This window comes from Grammomys surdaster, unplaced genomic scaffold, assembly GCF_004785775.1.
Source record: "Grammomys surdaster isolate TR1022 unplaced genomic scaffold, NIH_TR_1.0 205, whole genome shotgun sequence".
NCBI lineage: Eukaryota > Metazoa > Chordata > Mammalia > Rodentia > Muridae > Grammomys > Grammomys surdaster.
The window spans coordinates 69,404-86,972 of NW_021604650.1; the positions used below are offsets into that span (position 1 = coordinate 69,404).

The window sequence follows — 17,569 nt, forward strand, 5'->3', positions numbered from 1 at the left end:
TGTGTGTGTGTGTGTGTGTGTGTGTGTGTGTGTCTGTGTATACATACACATATTTAGAAGTGCCCACATTTCTCACTTGATGTCTGGATCCCCTTCCTTTCATTTTAAGAAAAAGAAAGATTTAACAAATACTAATACAGATTAGATAGATAGATAGATAGATAGATAGATAGATAGATAGATAGATTCATACCATAAGTTCTGTGACTCTTAAGAACCCTGACTAATATACTTGGTTGTGAAGCCTTAACTAACCAGTTGGTAATACAATTTTACATAAAAGAATTTCCTCCAAACAGGAAAATCTCTGAACACAGAAAGCCTACTTTGTAGCATTATCTGTATAAATAAATAAATATGGAAGGGAAAATGATTTGAACAATTTGGTTACTTTCATCTTTCCATGTGATATGAATGAAGGACATAAGCAGCAATTTTTTTCTCCACAACTATTAAATGTAGGAAGAATTTGTCTACAAAAAACATATATTTAGAAGTGCCCACATCTCTCACTTGATGTCTGGATCCCCTTCCTTTCATTTTAAGAAAAAAAAAAAAGATTTAACAAATGCTACTACAGGTTCATCAGGATAGGCACATTTGATCAGATATGACTCTAAGAAATGAAATCTCTCTTAATACTGAGAAATGAGTTTACATAGACAAATGCAAAACTCATCTTGCATACTCATCTGCCACACAATTTCATCACCTCAGCAGGTATATCACTACTGTTATACACCTGCTTCTATTGTGTAACTGAGAAGCAGGAGGAGGTTTACCTTGCTTGTGCATCCGGATATCAACAGCTGATTAGATGCAATTATGAATGCAACTTAGATGATATAATTAGCATACAAAATTTATCCAAGCCAAATCATCTAGAGAAAAGAATACATTATTAAATGATATTTCCTATATCCTAATGAGGAAGTTGTTATATATCTCTGGGAGCAGTCCTCAAAGTTTTATTCGATGAACCATGCTACAAATGAATGTTCAAGTAGAAGGAAACAGACTGTTGTGGATCCAGGTTGCAGAAGTATAGTACACTTTGTGACTGAATCAGCCCCTACTTTTACTGAAGGTATTATACAATACAAAAAAATAGAGATTTATATATCAGAATGTGTGGTAGATATTCAATTAAAGACCAAAAATTTTGAAGGTTAATTTTGTTTTTGTTTCTGTTTGTTCATTGATTTCTAATTTTATTAATATAATGTATGAGTGCTCTGCTATATTTACATCTACAGGCCAGATAAGGGCATCAGATTCCTTTATAGATGGTTGTGAGCTACCATGTGTTTGCTGAGAATTGAACTCAGGACCTTTGGAAGAGCAATCAGTGCTTTTAACTGCTGATGATCTCACCAGCCTGGTGGTTAAATCTTGTATGGAAAATGAGAACACAAATTAATTTCTACATTCAATATCTTCCTTGACAGGTGGCTTTCACAGTCCATTCGGTGGCTGATTGTGACCAACAAACCCCAGAAAGGCTTAAAGGAACTTAGAAAAATTGCACACATAAATGGAATGAAGAATTCTGGAAACTCCTTAACCATGGAGGTTAACATAATGGGAGTTGTTATGACATGTGTATGAGTTAGTGCCCAAGATGCACTATGCTGTCACTAGGTATGGGAGTTTTTTTCTAATGAGAATAAATGCACTGATATTTTCATTCCTTTGTTAATTATAATATGCTTTTCTATGAGAAAAAATTATTAATTATTTTATTTATTTACAGTTCAAATAATATCCCCCCAAGCAATCGCCACTCCTCTTTGCCTTGAAGTTTGTACTCTTTTAAAAATCATTATTCTTTAATTTTTTTTTACAATTCAGTCATTGTCCTCCTCCAGGTTCATCCTCCAACATTTTCTCTTCCCAATACTACTTCTCTGTCTCCAAGAGGATTTACCTACCTCCACACACCGACCCACAATACCTCCCCAATCCCAGGGGCCTCAAGTCTTTCAAGGGATAGGTGCATTGTCTCTCACTGAAGCAAAACCAGGCAGTCCTTTGCTGTATATGTTTCAGGGGCCTAATATCAGCTCATGTATACTTCCCTGATGGTGGTTCAGTGTCTGAGAGATCTGAGGGGTCCAGGTTAGTTAAGACTGTTGGTCTTCCTATGGTGTTTCCCTCCTCATCAGCTTCGTTCAGTTTTCCCATAATTCAAACATAGGGGTCCCAGCTTCTGTCCATTGGTTGGATGTAAGCATCTGAATCTAACTCTTTCAGCTTCTTCTTGGTCCTATCAGAGGGCACCAATCTAGTCACCTGTCTCCTGTCTGTATGTACACTATAGCATCAGTAATATTTTAAGGCCTGGGAGCCTCCCTTTGAGATGGATGCAAAGTTGGGCATGTCACTGAATCTCCTTTCCCTCAGTCTGTGCTCAATTTTTGACTCTGCATTTTTTTTGACTGGAACAATTCTGGGTCAGAGATTTTGACTGTGGGATGGAAACACCATTCCTCCACTTGATGCCCTGTTTTTCTACTAGTGGTACACTCTACAACTTCCCTCTTCCCACTGTAGGACATTTCACCTAAGGTCCCTGGGCCCTTTGAGTCCTGAGCTTCTTTAACATTCCAAGTCTCTACTACATTCTATAGCTTCCCCCCACCTCCTACCTTCCGATGTTGCCAGTTTTCATTCTTTCTTCTGAACCTTAGAGCTTCACTCCTGTTTATCCCAACCCAATATCTGTTCTTGTTCCCAGTTTTCTTCCTGTAATTGCTTTCTACTCCCTCCCAAAATGGATTAAAGCATCCTCAGTTGGGCCGTTTCAGCTTGTTAAACTTCTTAACTTCTTGGGATTGTATACTGTATACTCTGTAATTTTTTCAATATTTTATTTACTTACATTTCAGATGTTATTCCCTTTCCTCACCCCTCATTAATCTCCTATCCCATTGCCCCTCCTCTCCTCCTGCTCTTTTGCTTTTATATCTTTTAAATTACATGCAAGTATTAAGATCAGTTCTAGGTTTCAGATCTAGCAATGCAATAGATGCAAATAGTCAAGGAACAAGCAAGACAATAAATCCAGATAGTAAAAGAACACACAGGATAATAAGCAGAGTCCCATGATCACTCCTGTGACCATTATTTCTAAGGACTTATCAGGATGACCAAAATATCTGAGCCTACTTCCCTGTCCAAGCTCAAAGTCATTTTCATGGCTGAAGGCTACTTCTTTGTTCTAGCTTAACTTTTAGATTCCTGTCTGTAATTACTTCTTTGTTCTAGCCTGGGATTTACATTTCCTCCTGAAGTTACTTCTTTGTTTTGGCCTAATGTCAGAATCCTGCATGCAGTCCATTTCCTTTTCCTTGGCCTATGTCAGATTCCTACCAAGCAGCCACAAAAGCTCTCCACACCTCTCCCTTTTTTATTGCATAAACCAGACTGAGCCTGTCTTAGGTTGTTCTGACAAGAATGCCTTCTTTACTTGTCTTGGAATATGCATTATTGAAAGCAATGCACTTCTGTCTTAGGTTGATAAGGCTCTGTGCAAAATCTTACCCATCGTTTGCTTGCCAGCCTGTTAAATTAATAACTCTGTCTGGGGGTCTATTTTTAGTTTCAAATCATGTATTTGACTGCAAACTTGTTAAGATAGTTAAAGACAAGCTTTAACAAAACGAGCAGGAATGAAAGAATTCCCAGGACAAAAGCAGCTAGCACAATCAAGCTCTTTATGCCATTTCTGAGGTTTGACCAAAGTGGAAATACTGACCTCAAGCCATGGATAGTTTTATCAGCATTATCTACAGCATCAAAGATCAACAGAGCAGCTTTCTTTAAATTCACTAGTCTCACTATGCAAAGTTAAAACTTCCAGAGAGGTGTTAGAATTATGCCAAATACCCTGCAGGTGTTTTAAAACTTTTTTTCTAATTATAATACCTATCATTGTAAATTTTAGAAGTAAGTCCATTCCAATGGTATTTGTCATGACACTGGAGATGGCTACTAACTCTCAAACCCTGAAGCTCCTTCCAATAACTTGAATATGATGTAAAGCATCAATCCCTAGTTCCAAACACCTATGTAAATCCTCTTGTATACTCAACACATTAATAACTTTTTTTTGCTAGATGACTAACAAAAGTAGCTGTCTTAACTTCTGGTGTCAAAACTATCACAGAAAAAGTGGTGCTAATAATTAATGTAGTTAAAGCTGTTATACCAGCAATAAACAAACCACTACCCTCTTGATTCTGCTTAAAGCCTAACTCACTTCTTCCAGCACATTCAAGATTTTTTTCAGAGAATCAAAGTTTTCTAATACTCAGGGCAGTAAGACCCCCATAATAGACATGCCAGGTTTCAACACACTAACACATTTGGAAAGTATGTAGTGAATACAAAATACAATAAATACTGTAGAAGAGACTAAACCAATTTTAGCTTGACAATTATAAGAGCCTTAAAACATGTACTAACCCTTGTTTAAAATCTAGATCCTGTCCCAACTTTATCTCTTGCTATGATAACATCATAGAGAACTACAGGTAACTTCCAAAGATGTCTTTGAAAATGTCCAGATCCTGCCTTCCAAATGAAGACTATTATTTCAAATATTGGATTGATTTCTAGACCAGTACATAACTGAGACTGAATAATGGGCCACCGTTAAGAAAAATACAAGCAAAATAATTTTTCTTTTTGATTCTCTGTCTCACATGGTCTAAAATCTTGAGGCAAGGCAGCTTGTCTCATCTGAGATATAGGCAACCAAAGGTGAGTCAGGAACATATGTCCAATAGAGCTAGAAAGTCCCTCCTCCAGTCTCTGTTCCACACTTTGTCTATGCACTTGTTCCTGTGAGTATTTTGATACTCTTTCTAAGAAGGACTGAAGCACCCACACTTTGGTCTTCCTTCTTCTTGACCTTCATGTGGTCTATTAGTTGTATTTTTGGTATTGTGAGCTTTTGGGCTAATATCCACTTATCAGTGAGTGCCTACCATGTGTGTTCTTTTGTGATTGTGTTACCACGCTCAGGATGATATTTTCTAGTTCCATCTGTTGTCCTAAGAAATTCATAAATTCATTGTTTTTAATAGCTGAGTAGTACTCCATTGTATGAATGAACCATATTTGCTGTATTCATTCCTCTGTTGAAGGACAACTGTGTTCTTTCCAGTTTCTGGCTATTATAAATAAGGCTGCTATGAACATGGTGGAACATGTGTCCCTATTATATATTAGAGCATCTTTTGGGTATATGCCCAAGATGGTGTAGCTGGGTCCTCAGGTAATACTATGTTCAAATTTTTGAGGAACCTCAAGACTACTTTCCATAGTGGTTGTACCACCTTGCAATCCCACCATCAATGGAGGACTGTTCCTCTTTCTGCACATCCTCACCAGCATCTGTTATAACCTCCATTTTTGATCTTAACCATTCTGACTGGTGTGAGATGGAATCTCAGGATTGTTTTGATTTGCATTTTTCTGATGACTAAGGATGTTAAGCATGTCTTTAGGTGCTTCCAAACATTTGAGTTTCCTCAGTTGAGAATTCTTTTTTGAGCTCTGTACCCAATTTTTAATAGAGTTATTTGGTTGTCTGGAGTTTAATTTCTATAGTTCTTTGTATAGTTTGGATATTAGCCCTCTATCAGATATAAGATTGGTAAAGATCTTTCCCCAATCTGTTGCTTGCTGCTTTGTACTATTTACAGTGTCCTTTGCTTTACAGAAGCTTGTAGTTTTATGAGGTCCTATTTGTCTGTCAATTCTTGATCTTAGCGCATAAGTCATTGGTGTTCTATTCAGGAACATTTCCCCTGTGCCTATGTGTTTGAGGCTTTTCCCTACTTTCTCTTCTAATAGTTTCAGTGTATCTGGTTTTATGTGAAACTCCTCAATCCACTTCGACTTGAGCTTTGTACAAGGATATAAGGATGGATCAATTTGCATTCCTCTACATGTTGTCCTCCAGTTGAACAAGCACCATTTGTTTTAAATGCTGTCTTTTACCCACTGGATGGTTTTAGTTCCTTTGTCAAAGATTAAGTTACAATAGTTATGTGGATTCATTTCTGGGTCTTCAATTCTATTCCACTGATTTTCTTGCCTGTCTGTGTACCAATACTATACAGTTTTTATCATTACTGCTCTTTAGTATGGTTTGAGGTCAGGGATGTTCATTCCCCCAGAAGTTGTTTTATTGTGGCAGATAGTTTTACTATCCTGTGTTTTATGTTACTCCAAATGAATTTGAAAATTTCTCTTTCCATCTCTGTGAAGAATGAGTTGGAATTTTGGTGGGGATTGCAATAATCTGTAGATTGCTCTTGGGAAGATGGCCATTTTTACTATATTAATCCTTCCAATCAATGAGCATTGGAGATCTTACCATCTTCTGAGATTTGCTTTGATTTCTTTCTTCAGGCTCTTGAAGTTCTTGTCATACAGATCTTTTACAAGCTTGGTTAGATTCACATCAAGGTGTTTTATATTATTTGTGACTATTGTGAAGGATGTAGTTTTCCTAATTTCTTTCTCAGCTTGTTTATCCTTTGAGTAGAGGAAAACTACTGATTTGTTTGAGTTAATTTTATATCCAGCCACTTTTCTGAATTTGCTTATGGGGTTTAGGAGTTCTTAGGTGGAAGTTTTGGGGTCACTTAAGTATACTACAATATCATTTGCAAATAGTGATATTTTTGACTTCTTCCTTTCCAATTTGTATCCCTTTGACCTCCTTTTGCTGCCTAATTGCTCTTGCTAATACTTCAAGTACTATATTGAATATGTAAGTAGAGAGTGAGCAGCCTAGTCTACTCCTTGATTTTAGTGGGATTGTTTCAAGTTTCATTTCATTTAGTTTGATGTTGGCTATTGGTTTGCTGTATGTTGCTTTTACTATGTTTAGGTATGGGCCTTGGATTCCTGATCTTTCCAAGACTTTTACCATGAAGGTGTGTTGAATTTTGTCAAATGCTTTCTCAGCATCTAGTGATATGCTCATGTGACTTTTTTCTTTGAGTTTGTTTATATAGTGGATGACATTGTTGGATTTCCATATATTGAACCATCCCTGAATTCCTGGGATAAAGCCTACTTGATCATGATGGATGATTGTTTTGATGTCTTTTTGTATTCGTTTTGGGAAGAATTTTATTGAGAATTTTTGCAGCGATATTCATAAGGGAGATTGGTCTGAAGGTCTCTTTCGTTGTTGTGTCTTTGTGTGGTTTAGGTATGAGCATAAATGTGGCTTCATAGAATGAATTGGTTAATGTTTCCTCTGATTCTATTTTGTGGAATAGTTTAAAGATAATTGATATTAGGTCTTCTTTGAAGGTCGGAATGAACTCTGCACAAAAACCATCCAGTTCTGGGCTTTATTTTTTTTCTTTTTTCTTTTCTTTTCTTTTCTTTTTTTTTTTTTTTTGGTGGAGAGACTTTTAATAACTGCTTCTATTTCTTTCAGGGTTATGGGACTGTTTACATGGTTTGTCTGGGCTTGATTTAACTTTGATGTCTGGTATCTATGTAGGAAACTGGCCATTTCATTCAGATTTTCCAGTTTTGTTGAGTATAGACTTTTGTTTTAGGATCTAATCATTTTTTTGAATTTCCTCAGTTTCTGTTGTTATGTCTACCTTTTCAGTTCTGATTTTATTGCTTTGGATACTGTCTCTCTGACCTCTGATTAGTCTGGCTAACAGTTTATCTATCTTGTTGATTTTATCAAAGAAAACACTCCTTGTTGTATTGATTGTTTGTATAGTTCTTTTTGTTTCTACGTGGTTTATTTCAGCCCTGAGTTTAATTATTTCCTGCAGTCTACTCCTCTTTTGTGTATTGCTTCTTTTTGTTCTAGAGATTGCAAGTGTGTCATCAAGCTGCTTGTGTATGCTCTCTCCAGTTTTTTTTTGTAGGTGATTAGAGCTATGAGATTTCATCTTAGCAATGCTTTCATTGTCTCCCCTAAGTTTTGGTGTGATATGTCTTCATTTTCATTAAATTCCAAAAAGTCTTTCATTTCTTTCTTTTTTTCTTCCTTGACCAAGTTATTATTGAGTAGAGCATTGTTCAGTTTCCGTATGTATGTGGGCTTTCCATTGTTTTTGTCATTATTGAAGACCAGTCTTAATCCATGGTGATCTAATAGGGTACATGGGATTATTTCATTTTTCTTGTATGTATTGAGTACTGTTTTGTGACCAAATATATTGTCAGTTTTGGAGAATGTACCATGAGGTGCTGAGAAGAAGGTATATTTTTGTTTTAGGATGAAATGTTCTATAGATATCTGTTAAGTCCATTTGGTTCATACCTCCTCTTAGTTTCACTGTGTCTCTGTTTAGTTTCTGTTTCCATGATCTGTCCATTGCTGAGAGTGGGGTGTTGAATTTACCACTATTATTGTGTGAGATGCAATGTGTGTTTTGAGCTTTAGTAAGGTTTCCTTTATGAATGTGAGTGCCCTAGCATTTGGAGCATAGATGTTCAAAATTGAGAGTTCATTTTGATTGGCTTTTCCTTTGACGAGTATGAAGTCTCCTTCCTTATCTTTTTGATAGCTTTAAGTTGAAAGTCAGTTTTATTCCACAATAGAATTAGCTACTCTAGCTTGTTTCTTAGGATCATTTGCTTGAAAAATTGTTTTTGAGCCATTTTCTCTGAGTTAGTGTGTGTCTTTTTCACTGAGGTATGTTTCCAGTATGCAGCAAAATGCTGGGTTCTGTTTACGTATCCAGACAATTAGTCTATGTCTTTTTATTGGGGAATTGAATCCATTGATGTTAAGAGATATTAAGGAAAAGTGATTGTTGCTTCCTATTATTTTTGTTTTTAGTTGTGAAATTATGTTTGTGTGTCTATCTTATTTTGGATTTGTTGGAAGAAGATTACTTTCTTGCTCTTTTTAGGGTGTAATTTCCCTCCTTGTATCAGAGTTTTCCTTTGTAGTGCTGGATTTATGGAAAGATATTGTGTAAATTTGGTTTTGTCATGGAATATCTTGGTTTCTCCATCTTTGGTAATTGAGACTTTTGCTGAGTCTAGTAGCCTGGGCTAGCATTTGTGTTCTCTTAGGGTCTGAATGACATCTGTTCAGGATCTTTTGGCTTTTATAGTTTCTGGTGAGAAGTCTTGTGTGATTCTGATATATCAGCCTTTATATGTTTCTTGACTTTTTCCCCATACTACTTTTAATATTCTTTCTTTGTTTTGTGCATTTAGTGTTTTGATTATTATGTGACGGGAGGTATTTCTTTTCTGATCTAGTCTTTTTGGAGTTCTGTAGGCTTCTTGTATGTTTATGGGCATCTCTTTCTTTTGGTTAGGGAATTTTGCTTCTATAATTTTGTTGAAGATATTTACTGGTCTTTTAAGTTAGGAATCTTCACTCTCTTCTTTACCTATTATCCATAGGTTTTGTCTTCTCATTGTGTCCTGGATTTCCTGAATGTTTTGGGTTAGGAGCTTTTTGCACTTTGCATTTTCTTTGATGGTTGTGTCAATATTTTCTATGGTATCTTCTGCACCTGAGTTCCTCTCATCTATTTCTTGTGTTCTGTTGGTGATGCTTGAATCTCTGACTCCTGATTACTTTATAGGTTTTCTATCTCCCAGGTAGTGTCCCTTTGTGGTTTCTTCATTGTTTCTACATCCATTTTTATGTCCTGGATGGTTTTGTTCAATTCCTTCACCTGTTTGGTTGTGTTTTCTTGTAATTCTTTAAGGTATTTTTGTGTTTCCTCTTTAACAGCTTCTATGTGTTTACCTGTGTTTTCCTCTATTGTTTTTGAGGTCATTATTTATGTCCTTCTTAAAGTCCTCTACCATCATCATGAGAAATGATTTTAAATATGAATCCCACTTTTCTGATGTGATGGAGTAGTCAGGACTTTCTATGGTGGGAGAACTAGATTCTGAAGTTGCCATGTACCCTTGGTTGCTGATGCTTATGTTCTTGTGCTTACCTTTTGCCATCTCCTTATCTTTAGTGCTACCTGCACTTACTGTCTCTGACTAGACCCCATCTTTCCAGTTATCCTGGTTGTGTCAAAACTCTTCAGAGTCCAGCTGTCTCTGTGATCCTCTGATCCTGAGATCCTGGGTTTAAGATCTTTTGGGAGTCAGGCTGTCTCTGGGATTCTGAAATCCTGGTGTGACCTATCCTATCCTGAGATCCAGTGGTCCTATGATCCTATGTTCCTGAGCATGTTAGAGCTCCTGGGAGTCCAGCCCCCTTTCAGTTGTTGGGATTGTGTGCAGAGCTGAAACTCAAGATCTGCTCAGTGTTCAGGCGCAGACCGGAAGGAACAAGTGCACCTGGCCAGGAGTAAGTTCCTGGGTACCCGTAGGTCCCAGTTACTCTTTGTTTGGGGCTGGTGTTGCTGCCTCCTTACCTAAGATTCTGCAGGGGTTAGAGCTCCTGGGAGTCCCACTTCCTCTGGGTTTTGTGGGATTAGGTGCAGAGCTGAAACTCAAGATCTGCTCATTGCTCAAGCACTGACTGGAAAGCATATTCTGTAATTTGTATGGCTATTATTCACTTATTAGTGATTACATACCATGCAAGTCCTTTAGGGTCTGAATTACCTCACTCAGAATATGACTTTCTAGTTCCATCCATTTGGCTATAAATCACATGATGTCCTGGTTCTATTTTTTTCTTCTCTTGTCTTTCATTTTATTTATTTTCATTTTTTATTTCTTTTTTATCGGTTATTTATTTACATTTCAAATGCTATGCCCCTTCCCAGTTTCCTCTCCACAAGGCCCATAAGTCTTAATAGCTAAGTAATATTTCATTGTGTAAATGAACCACATATTCTGTATCCATTCTTCTGTCGAAGGATATCTGGGTTGTTTCCAGCTTCTGCCTAACACAAACATGACTGCTGTGAACATAGTGGATCATGTACCCCTGTGGCATGGTGGGGCATCTTTTGGGTATATTCTCAAGACTGGTATTGCTGGGTCTTCCAGTAGATCTATTTTCAATTTTCCGAAGAATGACTAGATTGATTTCCAGAGTAGTTGTACCAGTTGGCAATCCCACCAGCAATGGAGGAGTGTTTCTCTTCTCCACATCCTCCCCAACATGTGTAGTCACCTGAGAATTTGTTCTTAGCCATTCTGATTGATGTAAGGTGGAATCTCAGTGCTGTTTTGATTTGCAATTTTTCTGATCACAAACAACTTTGTATATTTCTTTAGGTACTTCTCAGCCATTGGAGATTCCTCTGCTGTAAAATTTAGGTTTAGTTCTATACCCCATTTTTGATTGGTTTGATTGGTTTTTTGGTGGTTAGCTTCTTGAATTCTTTTTTTTTTTTTCAATCAACAAATTTTTTTTTCTTTTTTTAATTTCTTTTTTTTTTTTGAACATGAAATGCTTTTTTATAGCGTGTTTTACAAGGGGAGGGGGTAAGAGGGTCCAGGTGGTGGAAAAGTACAAAATCTTCTTGGCCTGTGCCTTGAAACATGTCATGGTCTATATGGTACACTGCCTTGAATTATGATCTACCTGCAGTTCTTCAGAAGATATGGTACACTGCTTGAGTTATGGTCTCCCTGCTATTCTTAAGAAGACATGGTACTCTGCTTTGAGTCTATCTGCAGTTGCTAAGCAGGATCTTGCAGCTGCCAAGCTTCAGAGGACATTGTGCAGGTGGGGAAAGGTAGGGGGTAAGGGTAAGGGCGAGGGTCCTGGCTTCTGGCATCTCCCCCTTCTCTGTTTATTGAATTCTTTATATATTTTGGATATTAGCTCTCTATTGGATGTGGGGTTAGTGAAGATTTTTTCCTAATCTGTCAGTTGCCAATTTGTCTTATTGACTATGTTCTTTGCCTTATAGAAGCTTTCTAGTTCCATGAGGTCACATTTATCAATTCTTAATCTTAGAGCATGAGCCATTGGAGTTGGAAAATTTCCCCTATGACAATTAGTTCAAGGCTTTTTGCCACTTTCTCTTCTATTAGATTCAGGGTATTTTGTTTTATGTTGAGATCTTTGACCCACTCGATCCTGAGCTTTTTGCAAGGTGACAAATATGGGTCTATTTTCATTTTTCTATATACAGACAGCCAGTTAGATCAACACCATTTATTGAAGAGGCTTTCTTTTTTCCATTGTATACTTTTGGTTTCTTTGTCAAACATCAAGTGTTCGTAAATGTGTAGTTTTATTTCTGATTCTTCAGTTTTATTCCATTGATCAATGTGTCTGGCTCTGTACCAATACCATGCAGCTTTTATCACTACTGTTCTATACTAAAGGTTGAGGTCAGGGATAATTATTCCTACAGCTGTTTTTTATTGTTAAAGATTGTTTTCACTATTCTGGGTTATTTGATGTTCCATATGAAACTGAGAATTGATCTTTCCATATCTTTAAAGAATTGTATTGAAATTTTGATTGGGATTGCATTGAATCTGTAGATTGCCTTTGGAAGGATGTCCATTTTTTACTATAATAACTCTACCAGTCCATGAGCACGGATGATCTCTCCATTTTCTAAGATCTTCTTTGATTTCTTTATTGAGAGACTCGAAGTTCTTGCCATACAGGACTTTCACTTCTTTGGTTAGAATTATGCCAAGGTATTTTATATTATTTTTGGTTATTGTGAAGGAGGTTGTTTCCTTAACTTCTTTCTCAGTCTATTTATCAGTTGTATAAAGGAAGGCTACTGATTTATTTGAGTTAATTTTTTTATCCAGCCACTTTTCTGAAATTATTTATCAACTGAAGTTCTCTGGTAGAATTTTTGAGGTTTCTTATGTATACTATCATATCATTTGGAAATAGGGATACTTTTATTTTTTCTTTGCCAATTTGTTTCTCTTTGATTTCTTTTTGTTGTCTTATTGTTCTAGTTAGCATATTGAGTACTATATTGAATAGATATGGGGAGAGTGGACATCCTTACTTTGTCATCAATTTTAGTAAAATTTCTTCAAGTATGTCTCCATTAAATTTGACATTGGCTGATGGTTTGCTGTAACTTGCCTTTTTTATTTCTAGGTATGGGCCTTGAACCCTTATCTCCCCAAAACTTTTACATGAAGAGTTGTTGAATTTCGTCAAATGCTTTTTCTGCATCTAAGTAGATGATCATGTGATTTCTTTTCTTTGAGTATGATTTATAGTAGATCATGTTAATGGATTTTTACATATTGAACCAACCGTGCATCCCTGATATGAAGCCTACTTGATCGTGGTGAATGATAGTTTTGATGTGCTCTTGGATTCAGTTTTCAAGAACTCTATTGAGTATTTTTGCATCGATATTCATAAGCAAGATTGGTCTGAAGTTTTCTTTTTTGGTGTGCTCCTTGTGTAGTTCTGGTATCAGAGTAATTGTGGCTTCATAGAATGAATGAGGTAGTGTTCCTTCTGTTTCTATTTTGTGGATTCTTCTGAAGAATATTGGTATCAAGTCTTCTTTGAAAGTCTTATAATTCTATACTAAATACATCTGGCCCTGGGCCTTTTTGGTTGGGAGGTTTTTAATGACTTCTTCTATTTCCTTATGTGATATAGGCCTGTTTAGATAGTTTACCTGCTCTTGATTTAACTTTGGTATATGACATCTGTCTAGAACACTATTTCACTTAGATTTTCCTATTTCCTAGGATTTCCATTTGCAGGTTTGCCTCCATATCTGTTTTCTTTATTGTTTCTACTTCTACTTTCAGGTCTTGGACTGCTTTATTCAATTCCTTCAACTATTTGATTGTGTTTTCCTGTAATTCTTTAAGGGATTTATTTGTTTCTTCTTTAACTGCTTCTACCTGTTTACCTGTGTTTTCCTGTATTTCTTTCAGTGAGTTATTTATATCCTCCTTAAAAGACTCTATTATCTTCATGAGATATGATTTTAGGTCAGCTTCCTGATTTTCAAGTGTGTTGGTATAATCGGGCTTTCTGTGGTGGGAGAACTGTATTCTGATGATGCCCATATATATTGGCTTCTGTTGATTACAATCTTGCAATTGCCTCTCACAATCTGATTGTCCCTGGTGTTTGCTGCTCTGAGTGACTCTGTCTAGAGTCTGCCTTTATTGTCCCTGGGTTGCTTTGGGTCTCCTGGTAGACCTGAGGCACTGGCTATAGCAGACCACCTGTGGGGCCTCTTAACTGGGGGGCAGAGAAACTGATGATCTGTTGCCCTGGCTGTAGTAGATCTCCTGGGAGGCTTTTAGACTGTTGGGCCTTCACAGGAGCTGCTGTCCTGTGTGAAGACTTTCTCTAGGGGGTTGTACAGACTGTGGTTTCTGTTTCCCTGTGTGGAGCAGAACTGCTGGGAGGCTTTCAGTCTGTCGGGTCAGTTGCCCTGCTTGCCACAGAGCCCCTGGGATGTCTGCAAACTCTGTTGCCTGTTGCCCAGTTGTCTTGTGTACGGAGGAGCTCCTGGGATGTCTTTAACTTGTGGTTTCTTCAGTGGAGCAGAAAAGCTCATTATCAGTTGCTCAGTTGCCTTGTGTGCAAAGATCTGGGATGGCTCAGGCTGTGGGGTCAGTTGACCAACTGTTCTTAGAACATTGGATCTTCAGGGATGGCTCAGGATATGGTGTCTTCAGGAGTGCAGATCAGCTAGCATTCTGCCCCAGCAGAAAGAATCAGACAGAATGGTATATTGCTTTTATTAGGTTTAGGTAAAGGCCTAGGCTTAGAATTCCTGATCTCTCTGATACTTTTAAAATAAAGGATTTTTTTTTATCAAATGCTCTTTTAGCATCTAATGAGAAGATCATGTGTTTTTGTTCCTTTGTGTTTGTTTATATAATGGATTAAGCTAATGGATTTTTGAATATTGAACCATCCTTGCATTCCTGGGATAAAGCCTACTTGATTGTGAAGAATGAGAGTTTTGAAGTGTTCTTCTATTTGGTTTGTGAGAATTTTATTGAATATTTTTGCTTCAGTATTCAAAAGAGAAATTGGTCTGATGTTAATTTTTCTTGTTGTTGTTGTAGTTGTTGTTGTTGTATTGGGTCCTTTTGTGGTTCAGATTTCAGAGTAATTGTGGCTTCATAGAATGAATTGGGTAGTATTCCTTCTGTTTCTATTTTATGGAATAGTTTGAGGAATACTGGTATCAGGTCTCTTTTGAAGATCTGGTAGAATTCTCTACTAAAGTCATCTGGCCCTGGACTTTTTTTTTGGATGGGAAGTTTTATTGACTTCATCTATTTCCTTAGGAGATATGGGTCTGTTTAGATAGTTTACCTGCTATTGACATAACTATGGCATATGGTACCTGTCTAGAAAATCATCCAATTCATCTAGATTTTCCAGTTTTGTTGAGGATAGGCATATGTAGTTGAATCTGATATTGTGAATTTCCTCAGTTTCTGTTGTTATGTCTCACTTTTCATTTCTGAGTTTGTTAATTTTGACACTGTCTCTGTGCCCTTTAGTTAGTTTGGCTAGGGAATTTTCTATCTTCTTGATTTTCTCAAAAACAGCTTTCAGTTTTCTTGACTCTTTGCATCCTTCTGTTTGTTTCTGTTTGGTTGATTTAGGCTCTGAATTTGAATATTTCCTGCTGTCTACTCTTCTTTGGTGCTTGCTTCCTTTTGATCTAGAGGTCTCAGGTGTTCTGTTAAGTTGATAGTGTAGGATCTCTCCAATTTATTCACCAAGGCCCTTAGTGCTGCTATTTTTTCTTCTTAGCACTGCTTTCATTGTGTCCCATGAGTTAAGGTATTCATTTTCATCTCTTTCATGGAATTCTAGGAAGCCTTTAATTTCTTCCCTGACCAAGTTATCACTGAGTAGAGAGTTGTTCAGTTCTCATGGGTCTGTATATTTTCTGTTGTTTTTGTTGTTATTGAAGTCTGACCTTAGTCTCTGGTGATCTGATAGGCTGCATGGTATTAATTCAAGCTTCTTTTATCTGTTGAGGCTTGTTTTGTGACTGATTATATAGTCAGTTTTGTAGAAGGTACCATGATGTTCTAAAATTTTTTTAATGTATTTTTTTCTTTTAAGGTAAATTTTTCAGTATAGATCTGTTGAATTCATTTGGTTCTTAGCTTCTTTTAGTTTCATTGTGTCTCTGTTTAGTTTCTGTTTACATAATCTGCCCATTAGTTAGAATGGGGTATTGATGTCTCCCACTATTATTGTATAGGGTTCAATCTGTGCTTTGAATTTAGTAAGTTTCTTTTATGAATGTGGATGCCCATGCATTTGAAACACAGATTTGCACAACTGAGATTATCTCTTGGTAGATTTTTTCCTTTGATTAATATGAAGTATCCATCTTCATCCATTTTGATAACTTTTGGTTGAAATTCTATTTTATTGGCTATTAGGATGACAATTCCAGCTTGTTTCTTGGGACCATTTGCTTGGAAGAAATTTTTCCAGCCTTTTACTCTGAGTTAGTGTCTATCTTTGTTATTGATGTATCTTTCTTTCTTTCTCTCTTTCTTTCTTCCTTCCTTCCTTCCTTCCTTTCTTTCTTTCTTTCTTTCTTTCTTTCTTTCCTTCCTTCTTTCTTTTTTCAAGACAGGGTTTCTCTGTATAGCCCTGGCTGTCCTGAAACTCACTCTGTAGACCAGGCTGGCCTCGAACTCAGAGATCCACCTGCCTCTGCCTCCCAAGTGCTGGGATTAAAGGCATGCACCATGACCGCCTGGCAATGTATGTTTCTTGTATGCAGCAAAGTGTTGGGTCCTATTTGGGTATCCAGACTGTTAGCTTATGTCTTTTTATTGGAGAATTGGGTCTGTTTATATTGAAAGATATTAAAGAAAGATTTTTGCTAGTTCCTGTTTTGTTTGTTCTTGGAGGTGGCATATATGCATGGGATTTTCCTTTTGGCTTTGTTGTGAGATGATTGATATCTTGATTTATCTTTGGTGTACCCTCCTTGTATTTAACCTCCTTGTATTTACCCTCCATGTATTTACCCTCCTTGTATTTACCCTCCTTGTATTTACCCTCCTTGTATTGGAGTCTTCTTTGAAGAATCCTATGTAAGCTTGATTAGTAGACAGATATTGTTTAAATTTTGTTTTGTTATGGAATATTTGATTTTTTTCATCTTTGTTGAATGAGTGGTTTGCTGAGTATAGTAGCCTGGGGTGGAATGTGTGTTCTCTTAAGATCTGCATGACATCTGTCCAGGCTCTTCTGTCTGTTTGTGTCTTTTGGGGAATCTGCTGTAATTCTGATAGGTCTTCCTGTATATGTTACTTAGCTTTTTTCCCTTATATCTTTTCATATTCTTCCTTTGTTCTGTGTATTTAATGTGTTGGTTATTATGTGATAAAGTATTTTCTTTTCTGGTCCAACTTATTTGGTGTTCTACATGCTTCTTGTACATTCCTGGCCATCTCTTTCTTTAGGTTGAGACAGTTTTCTATGATTTTGTTGAAGATGTTTTTGGGTCCTTTGAATTGGGAATATTTACTTTCTTCTGTTCCTAGTATTCTTACATTTGATATTTTCATTGTGCCCTGGATTTCCTGAATGTTTTGAGTTAGAAGTTTTTTATGTTTTTAATTTTCTTTGTCTGTTGTGTCAATATCTTCTGCCATATCTCCTACACCTGAGATT

General features: G+C 36.7%; 1 pseudogene; it reads left to right on the forward strand.

Annotated features, from left to right (window-relative positions):
- The window catches only part of LOC114624284, a 39,725-nt pseudogene that overhangs the window by 6,297 nt on the left and 15,859 nt on the right, over positions 1-17,569 (forward strand).